Source organism: Bos mutus, chromosome 1 (assembly GCF_027580195.1).
Source record: "Bos mutus isolate GX-2022 chromosome 1, NWIPB_WYAK_1.1, whole genome shotgun sequence".
Classification (NCBI taxonomy): Eukaryota; Metazoa; Chordata; class Mammalia; order Artiodactyla; family Bovidae; genus Bos; species Bos mutus.
In genome coordinates, this window is record NC_091617.1 from 77,283,478 (window position 1) to 77,294,039 (window position 10,562).

At 40.2% G+C, this 10,562-nt stretch overlaps 1 protein-coding gene across 2 annotated transcripts in view; it reads right to left on the reverse strand.

Moving 5' to 3' along the window:
- TPRG1 (tumor protein p63 regulated 1) overlaps positions 1-9,912 on the reverse strand; it is a 217,222-nt gene extending 207,310 nt beyond the window's left edge. Inside the window, exons 1-2 of one of the 2 annotated variants that reach the window (XM_070376834.1) lie at positions 9,787-9,912; positions 2,705-2,878 (exon numbers count right to left, since the gene is read on the reverse strand). The gene's annotated coding sequence lies outside the window, so the exon portion shown is untranslated. Of the gene's footprint in view, positions 1-2,704; positions 2,879-5,346; positions 5,462-9,786 lie in introns of those variants that run through there. The other variant, XM_070376901.1, reaches the window with a different exon arrangement.
- Between the last annotated feature and the right edge of the window lie 650 nt (positions 9,913-10,562).

Consider the following 10,562-nt stretch of genomic DNA (forward strand, 5'->3'; position numbering starts at 1 on the left):
GAGTTTTCTGAGACTGGTTTATTTTCTTACCTTCTTCTATTTGTTACTTTGGGTTTTTATATATGTCGCTCTCACAGCCATCCACATAGGCAATAGCTATTTATTTTTAGTTAACTCCTAAAGAGTGCTAGGCAATTCTCCATCAGCAGTGAGGCAAAAGGATGACAAAATTAGGGTCCTGGTTTGAGAATGAGCAACCCAGCTGAGTCCCAGCTCTAGCACCTGGGACTAATCACTTCAGCTTAGTCTCTTGATCTCTAAAATAGGAATGAAAGTATGAATGTAGTTCCTCTAGACTGTAAGCTCAATCAGAGCAGGGATCATATCCATTTTGTTCAAAATTGAACATATTCAGTGCTTGGTATGTTGTAGGTCCTCCATAAAGATTGTTCAGTGACTGGCTGTTGCAGAGACCAAATAAGGTAATACACATTTAAAAAAAAAAACAAAAAAAACTATAAATCCTATAGTGCTACACACAGGAAAGTGTCAGTATTGCACAGATGGGGAGTGCATGGACTGTCCTCAAACTGAGAGCTACTTAGCTATTTTAAGATATTGACAGATACTTTAGTTAATGTGTTTCAAATATGCATAATATCCTTGGAGTGGCCCAGGGATGCAATTCAAATAGGAGACAAGGCAGAGAGGTAATTTCTGAATCTCTTAACAGAGATGAAGAAAAGGCAGGCTGTGTTAGAGAAGACTGTAATGTTCCTAAGCAGAAGAATTACACGTCAGAGGGGAACCTTATGCTCACTTCTTCTAGCAAAATAGGTTTTATTGGCTGGCCAAGGTCATTGGAATCTAGAGTTGGAGAAGAATTCTCTCAAAGGCACATTATTGCTTACTGTGTTTTATATTTATTTATAACCCCACCAAATCTGAAAAATGACTTATGGCAGAACTTGTCCAAACAGATAATCCCGGCTGACATTTGAGTTGGTCCCATCTCTCATCTCATAGACAGGGGAACAAAGAAACTGATGTGTCCAAGGTAACTCAGCTGGGTGACAGTCACTGCTAACTGCATTGCTCAGTAAATATGAGGGTTGATACTGAAGCTTCGAAAATCTTCCCTAATATCCACTCTCCAGGAGTGACTCTGCTCTCCCTGATCTCTTTCATACAGATCTGGTACTGTAATATACTCATCACATCGCCCCTTCTCAATGCTTCCCTGTCCCAGCATAACCCACATGGGTTGTCGTCTATACCAGGTAGCAGTGGGGGAGGTAAGGAGGCTGGAGATACTGTCGTAGAACTGCAAGCTTGTGTACTGCATGAAGTTCACTAAGCCTCCACCATAATATACTCAGTCAATACTGAATGAAGTGAAAGAGAACAGAATCACCACTCCAGACTTGGGACAGAGAAATAAATAAAATATAGTCTCCAGCCCTTAAGGAGCTTAGAATTTATTGGCAGATATACACAAACGCACACAACTAGAATGTAATTTCAACATTATAAGAGACTCAAGTACACAGTCCTCTGAGAGCTCAGGCATTATGCTGGGATGTGGGATCAAAGAAGACTTCAGAGAATAGGAGATATTTGAACTGGGCTGTGAAACATACGTAGGATTTCCCCAGATGGCCAGTCAGGGAGAAGGGTGCTCTAAGGAAAGGAAATAACAAGTTCAGTGACCAAGAGGGGTGGACACATGTGACAATGATAGGGGGCTACAGTTCATCTGGGATGACTATCTAGTATCTTCCTGGAGATGCTCTGGGTAAAAAAATATTCTATGGCAAATAATTATGGGATATGCATCCTGTATTCCTATTTAGAAATTTAAAATGTGTATTTGTCTATCAAAGGCTCTGAGAAATAAATTAGGAGGCTACATAGCCAGTCCAGAGAAATACTGTGGAAGGCCTGAAGAGGGACTGTGGCAGTGCGTACAAAAAGGCATGCATGTGAGAGCGATTTCAGAGGACAAAGATCTAAGATGTACCAAATGCAGAAGAGGAATGGATTTAAGAGGATCTGGTTTTAGCTTGTTGGACTGAATAGATGGTAGCACAATTTGAGAAATTTTTGAGGAAAATAACACAGACCTTGTTTCAGTCCTGTTGAATGTGAGCTGACTATGGGGCAATCACATGAAGATGTTAGCAGATAGCTGACAAGTCAGGTCTAGGTTCCAGAGGTGATTCTGAAGTTCAAGAAGATGCTGGACAACATTATAACCTTTATGGAAAAGATCAAGCACTGGACAGGGCATTGGATTGGATAAGATCCAAGATCCCTTTTGGCCCCAAGCTAGTATGACATTATAGCCAGAGGGCCCTGCTGACGAGTATAGACAGTCCAGTCTCTGCCTAATGATCAAGTCCAAGAGCATAATCTCTTGCAGCTGGTCATGGAAGTAATGACTGCAGAGGAGTTTGACATCGGCACACATTTCAATGAACAGAACTGGTTTTAAAAGAAATGTCTTTCACTAGTAAAAGTCTGTAATGACCCTGTAAAATGGCTCCATTTCTTTGATCCTGGCCTCACTGGGGAGAAACAATGGAAATACAGGATATGCAAGAAACATCATGGAAGCAGTGTGTTCCTTGCAAACTCACTTTATTGACCTTTCCTAGTATCCATGCAGCCTGGGAGAGTGGAGACAGCCCTGGGCTGAAAATCAGGTAGCCGAGGTCCTGACTGTTTCATTAAATCACTTTATGTCCTTTGGAAAATTACCTACCTGCTATGTATCTCAATGGGCTTCCCAGGTGGCTCAGTGGTAAAGAATCTGCCTGCCAATGCAGAAGCCATCAGGAGATGAGAGTTTGATAGCTGGGTCAGGAAAATCCCCTGGAGGAGGAAATGGCAACCCATTCCAGTATTCTTGCTGGGATAATCCCATGGACAGAGGAGTCTGGAGAGCAAAGAGTTAGAAGCGACTGAGTGAGCACACGTGCAAATGTTTCTATGCCTCAACTTAACAACAACATTAAAATAACATTATACGCAATGTTTATTCCTAAGTTTGTCAGGAAGGTTCAGTGAGATAGGTTTGTTTTGGGGGTTTTGTCTATTTAAAAGGATAAATTTTTAAAATTTTTATTTGAGTACAATGTTGTATCAGTTTCTGCTATACAGCAAAGTGAATCAGTTATACATATACATATATCCCCTTTCATTGTTTTTTAATTTCTTTTTAACTGGAGCATAATTGCTTTACAGTGCTGTGTTAGTTTCTGCTATGCAACAACTTATAGCTCCTCAGCTATAAATATACATATATCCCCTTGAGATGGGTTTATTTTGTGAAAGATAATATTAGCAATGGAGACCACCTGTTCTAAATATACATCTTAAACTATCGGAGTCTCAAATGGCCCTGGACACTGAATCACAGGATAGACTCACTTTGCAGATGGGAAACCAAGTCCCAGGGAGGACAGGTGACTTAACCAAGATCAGACAATAGGAAGCTAAGCAGTGTCAGCAGATAGGAACATGTTCTTCCTTCTAAGTACTAGTGCCTTCCAAATACCAAGAGCTGGGGCCATGGATGGAAAGAAACCATAGGCTAGAAAAAAAATGTAGTTGAGTAGCCAACCTATAGTATTCAGAACCCCAACCATTAAATCAAGTCTACGGTGCAAGAAAGCCAGCTAAAACAATTTGCCCCGTATTTCTACAAAGTGAGCAATCTTCCTTTGTGTCAAACTGGGTTTGCCACAGCTGAATCTCTCTGACCCCTCAGCTCAGTGACTTCAACAAACAATAACATGTTCTATAATGGTGAGCATTTTTATATTGATAGCTTCACTGACTAGATTAGATGTTTAGACATATGAACTTCACCTTCTCTTGTAGATCTCCACTCTAACTCCAGAGGGAATGTTCTAGATGGAGAGCAATGAGCTATATTCTGATACCAAATATCTGTGGGAGGGTTTCCCACACCAACCCATTGTCCAGCTATCTAACACTAATGACTTGGGGTTATGGTGAACCCCACAGGTTAAGAGATCATTTCCACAAGACTGTCCCCAAGTCAGATGCCAGTTTTACCATGCATACTTCTGACCAAACAGTTATTAATTCAGGGGGTTCCCACAACCTTCTCCTCATGTTTGATAATTTGCCATAATAACTCACAGAACTTAGGAAAACACTACTTACTATCACAGATTTATTATAAAGGAAACAAGAATCGCCAAATGGAAGAGATGCATAGGGCTACATATCGGGGAAGAAGCATGGAGCCTTTCTGCCCTTTGTGTGTGCTACCCTGTCAGTACCTCATCGTGTTCAGCAGCCTGGAAATTCACCAAACCCCATTGTTTAGGGGCAGTTATGGAGGTTTCCTAACATTGGGATGATTGGTTAAATCATTGGTCATCAGTGTTTAATTCAAGCTCCAGACCTTCTTCCTGTTCCAGACGTTGGGAGATAGGTCTCAAAGTACCAGGACTCTAATCATATCTAGATCTCTTTTCAGCAAACAGCTCCCATCCCAAAGCTATCTAGGGACCCCCAAATATCAGTTATCACATTGAAAAAAAAAAAAAAGACATTCCTATCAACCAGGAAATTCTAAGGGATTTAGAAGCTCTATATTGGAAGATCAAAAGATGCTCTTATTACTTCTATCACTCAAGAAATTACAAGGGTTTTAGCAGCTTTATGCCAAGAACCGGGGACAAAAACTAAATAATGTATATTTCTTATTATGCCATAGTAGCCACACTTGATTTAAGCAAGTGTCTCCTAACTGACGCTTCTGGATCTGGTTCCTCTTTCAACTTTTCTCCCCACAGTTGACATTACTGTCCTCCTGTAGTGTCATTGTTCCTCCCCCTCCCCAATTCCGCAGCACACAGGGCGAGATCCACATCTTCATCTTGGCATTCAAAGCCCTTTTGGATCTGGTTGCAATCTGTCTTTCTAGCTTTATTTCTTCTACTCCATTATTTGTATCCCACATCACTGGACTCATCACTGAATCCTGAATACATGTAGGCCTTGGTCTCACACTCTGGTAGACCATTCATCTGTTTCCTTTGCACTCTCATAGTCTCATGTTTTCAGGCACACATTTTTTTTTTCATAATATTGTGATGTGTGTACCTGTGTACTTGTTCCACTTCCTCATTAGATGGCCCCCATGTCCAACCCCCACAGCACTCTGCTCAGTGCCTGGTAAAGTCTTAGCCAGAAAATAACACATTTAGGGGGGAAAAAAGGTGCATACATTGCACCAAAACTAAACACCACCATACTCAAAAACAAAAACAAAACACCATTGGCTAAAGATGAAAGCATTTCCATGTAGCTTCAAATCAGAGCTGAGTAGCTGATTCTCCAGACAAGCACTTGGAAAAACCGTTTTACCTGTTCTCCCTCTTGTCTGTTCAGTTGCCTAAGTTGCTTTGAAGTCTGTAAAATGGCCAATATCTCCAATCAGAGCAGTGTTTCCTTTCCAGACAGGAAGACTGCTGCTAAAGAGAGAAGCCACGCTTGTTTTTGAGGTCTGGGCTGCAGCAGTGACTCATCCAGTAAAGCCAGAGGCTGTCTATTTTGATCTTTCTATGTTCAGAGTCTATTTACGGTTGTAATTTTCTTCCTCTCTCTTTCTCCCTTCCCGCCTCTGGTGACTTATCGGAATGGTCACACACATTTGACAAACGGAACCTGTATAAGGAGAGAGTGAGCAGGATGGAACAGGCTTTCAGCTAAAGCCCAGGAATGAATGCTTGTGTTTACAGCTCTGATGATAGGGTTCCGGTAATAACTTGGCCTTTTTCTCCTTGATTGAATATTCCCCTGGGCCTGCCAGTCTGGGCTCCTGTTATTTAATGAGGACATTGGAGCACAACCTCAAGATGTCTGCAAAAATGACCTTTTCTTTGGGCTTATTCCAAATGCAAAGAAAACTAGAGCCCCAGTTTAGACAGGCACTTCTGGAATACAGCTTTGGAATCCACTCTTTCTCCCAGAAGCTCAGAAGTTTAGAATCACACTCTCTTAGAGCCAGAGCGAACCATAGAGATGATCTGGTTACCAGTTTTCATTCCGCTGATGGAGAAATTCAGGACCAGAGGAAAAAAGCAAGTCATCATAAATCACCAGGCAGTCATAGTCACAACAAACTCAGGCTTGGGACCTGAGACTCTAAGTTGTAGTCAGTGTACTTTTGAATGGGTCAAGATAGAAATTAACAGCTGGCTAAATGGTGGCTTACAGGATGGAAAAGCTTCTCTTAATTTCCCCTGTGTGGTACCATGGCAGCATTGCGTTCTCCTTCAGCTATGCTCACAATGAGAGTGGCACAAGCAAAGGAATTAGCCTTTAACTATAAACTCAGTGTCACAGCTTTAAAAGCCAATATAGAATTAGCATAAGATCAGTTGTGTGGAGTCTTAACTAGGACAACCTTTGAGATCCCAGATCTTCCTTACTCACTCTACATTTGCATTTTCGCTTTATCTGCAAAATGGGGAATTCACTTCCTGACTGTGAACATCCTTATAAAGTTTAAATGAGAAAACATTGTCAGTAAGTTCTTGATACTATAAAGCTCTGCTCTACTTGTGAAAAGGATTATTATTACGTTGTTAGACTCCTACTTATAGGATCTTTTTTTTTTCAATATGGTGATTTCATAGTCTGCTATGAAAGAGACCCCTTAATTCGAAATGAGAGAATTTGAAGATAATTTTTTGCTTCAGATTTTCCCCATGCTCATTGTAGACTACCTGGAAATCCAGAAACATAATTTTTTTAAATCAACTATCTCATTACCCAGCTATAGCCACATGTTTTCACTAGGTCCAGATTATTATAATTTTGCTTTTTTTATGAGTTTTTCCCCCAGGTCATTAAATATATATAGTATATAGTTTATAATATATATATTGCATGCCTTTCCATCAGAATGCATCATAATATATTTAAATAACAATTATTTTTTAACATTTAAGTAGTTTATTAGTGATTTTCTTAGCATAAGTTTAAAGATTGAATGCAGCCCAACTTGGAATTTCTCTGAGCCATCCTATAAATAGGGTGACCATATGTTCTCTGGTCCAAAACAGGGCATTTTCTTGGAGTAGAAAGTCATACTATTGATAATTATGGTGTGACAAAAAGCATAAATCTGAACTGTTTTGGGCAAAGTAGGACATATGGCCATGCTAAGTACAGTCATAAAGAATTTTAGAAATATCACTGTCCACAGGCAACATTACATAAGGTCAAAAAAATGCACACTCTAGAATCAGGGCATTTGAGTCCAAAATCAAGATCTACCATTGTTAGCAAAAATAACCGAATGGTGCTGAACTTCAGTTTCTTCATTTTAAAATATAAGCTATTACCTACATCTCAGACTTATCTACGTTTGAGTAACAATGTAAATGAAGGTCTGTTGTAGCTCAAACAAACTTGACAGTTCAGAAGGTTTTTTTTTTAATGGTATTAATGCAATGGAGCTGGGTTCTCTTCACATCAGCATTCTTCATGGAGTGTCCTAAACAATTCACATTCTGCCTGAATATGCAAATGATTCCTCCCACCGGCTATAGGATAATAAACAACTGACCCACACAAGGAGAATCTACATTTGCCCTTAGATGGATCTCATTACACTTCACATAAAAGGACAATTAGAGTTTTCTTTAAAGCTGTCCTTTAGCTTTATTGATTACTAGTTGAAGTATAGTTTGCAGTTCAGAAATCCTTTGACCATGTGAGTTCTTTGTCCTCTGATGATATTTGGGTCACTGGGATTATACTTATATGGCCTTTTCTACTCCCTTGTTAAGAAAGAAAGCACAAAGAACGTGAGTTTAACTTTTCCAAGTATCCATAGTATATTTGTTACTGTTGTTCAGTTGCTTAGTCACGTCTGACTCTGCAGTTCCACGGACTGCAGCACTCCAGGCTTCCCCGTCCTTCACCATCTCCCAGCATTTGCTCAAACTCCTGTCTATTGAGTCAGTGATGCCATCCAACCATCTCATCCTCTGTCATCCCCTTCTCCTCCTGCCTTCAATCTTTCCCAGTATCAGGGTCTTTTCCAGTGACTCGGCTGTTCGCATCAGGTGGCCAAAGTATTGGAGCTTCAGCTTCAGCATCAGTCTTTCTAATGAATGTTAAGGGTTGATATCCTTTAGGATTGACTGGTTTGATCTCCTTGCTGTCCAAGGGACTCTCAAAAGTCTTCTTCAATACCATAGTTCAAAAGCATCAATTTTTTGGCTCTCAGCCTTCTTTATGGTCCAACTCACATCCATACATGACTACCGGAAAAACCACACAGCTTTGACTATACAAACTTTTGTCAGCAAAGTAATATCTCTGCTTTTTAATACATTGTCTAGGTTTGTCATAGCTTTATATAATTTCCAAATTCCTAATGAGGAACAATTCCTGAATTCACTGGAGCCTCATAGTTTCCTTCTGGCAGGAAAGGAACTCTGGGTCCCAAAGGCAGTCAAATGGTTGTCTTTTAGTTGGGTTCTTTTCTCTGTGAATTAGGAGAGACTATGGTGCTTATAGTTGGGCTTCCCAAGTGGCTCAGTGGTAAAGAATCCACCTGCCAATGCAGGAGATGCAGGAGATGCGGGTTTGATCCCTGGGTCGGGAAAATACCTTGGAGGCAGAAATGGCAACCCACTCCAGTATTCTTACCTGGGAAATCCCACGGACAGAGGAGCCTGGCAGGTTACAGTCCAGGGAGTTGCAAAGAGTCAGACAACTGAGCATGCACCTACCGCCATGGTGCTTAAAGTCTATGAACTAAGGCGTCCAAGATCTGTACATACATCATCACCACAGAGCTGACCTTTGCAGTGATGGCTTGATTACTGCATTGTGGATACACCTGTCCTTGCCATAAGCATCAAAGTATCATTTATTAGTTCAATGTCCAATTCAAAAGTTTCATTATCACTTTCATAAAGAGTACCTTAAGTATTCATCTTTATCAGCCTCCTTCAGGTATATGTACATTTTTCTTTTCTTCACAGTACCTCACACAATACTTTGTACAGAAATAAGTGTTTGATCAATACTTGTGAAATGAGCAATTAATTTCCATCTCCTCTCCATTGCACACTTGAAACAACCACACTGCCACTGCCGTTTAGTCGCTAAGTTGTGCCCAATTCTTATGACCCCATACTCTATAGTCCTCCAGGCTCCTCTGTCTGCTTGATTTCCCAGGCAAGAATCCTGAGGTGGGTTGCCATTTCCTCCTCCAGGTGATCTTCTGGACCCAGGGATTGAACCAGCATCTCCTACTTGGTAGGTGTATTCTTTACCACTGAGCCACATTGAAAGCCCTGAAACAACCATACCTTTACAGTAACCCAAACTCTTTTACTTTCTCCTTCACCTGTGCTTTAGTGACAGGAGCAATAAACTAGGAATTACAACAACTGAGTTTAGATGAGAGTGAAGCTACACTTTCCTACAGAAGAATTTCAATTAATAAATGTAGAAGGATTGAGAAAAACAGAAAATGGCCAGAATACCACAATAATCGTGCAGGCAAGCAAGATCAACCAACAGATGCTAAAATTAGTTGGTAAAAGTTTGAATAGAAACATGGTATTTACATCTTCTCATTTACAGTGGAGAAACCCAGCAGATGCCATAGTTAGCAAGTGATCAAGGTTAACGCTTCCAATAGTACCTATTAATGTAATCTGACATGCCCTGAGAAAAGTACGTCACCTGTGCAGTATTCTTGCCAAGTATGGCTTCAGTATACTAACAAAAAAACAACAGACAAGCCAGAACTGAAGGCTATCCTACAGAATAACTCACCAGTACTCTTCAAAAGTGTTAAGATCATGAAAGACAAGGAAAAACTGTGAGGAACTGTTCCAGATGGCAGGAGACGAAGGAGACGTGACAGTGACAGTCATGTGGGAATCAGAACTGGATCCTGGGAAGGCAAAAGGACATTCATGGAAAAACTGGTGAAATCTGAACAAAGTCTGTACTTCAGTGAATGGTACTGCACCAAGGTTCACGGCTTAATACTGATTATTGTTCTATGGCTATATAAGGTGTTAATTAGAGGGAGCTGGGTGAAACGCATATAGGAATTCTCTATAGTATTTTTGCAACTTTTTGCAGCTGAAATCATCCCAAAATAAAAATTTAAAAGAATAGCTGAACTTGAGTGCTAACAATGCTACCATCCTTGGCATGTCCTTGGGTAAGTCACCTAACCTCTGGGACCCTCACCTTTCATCATCTTTAAAGTTAGAAGAACAGCCCTCATATTTTGTTAATGTGAATTCAAAAAAGAGATAAGGGAACTAAGAGCACTTTCACAGTTACAAACTTCTTTTAAAAGGTATTTTTATTATCATTTACCACCACCACCAACACCATCCCTCCCGTAGACTTTTCTGCCTCATCCAGCTAGGGTTGCTAGAACAATACAGGATGCCCAGTTAAATTTGAATTTCAGATAAATAAGAGATTTTTGTACAAGTATATACCATGTGATAATTGAGATACACTTAAAAACCACATGTTTATCTGGAATTGAAATTTAACTTGGTATCCTGTGTTTTCATTTACTAACTCTA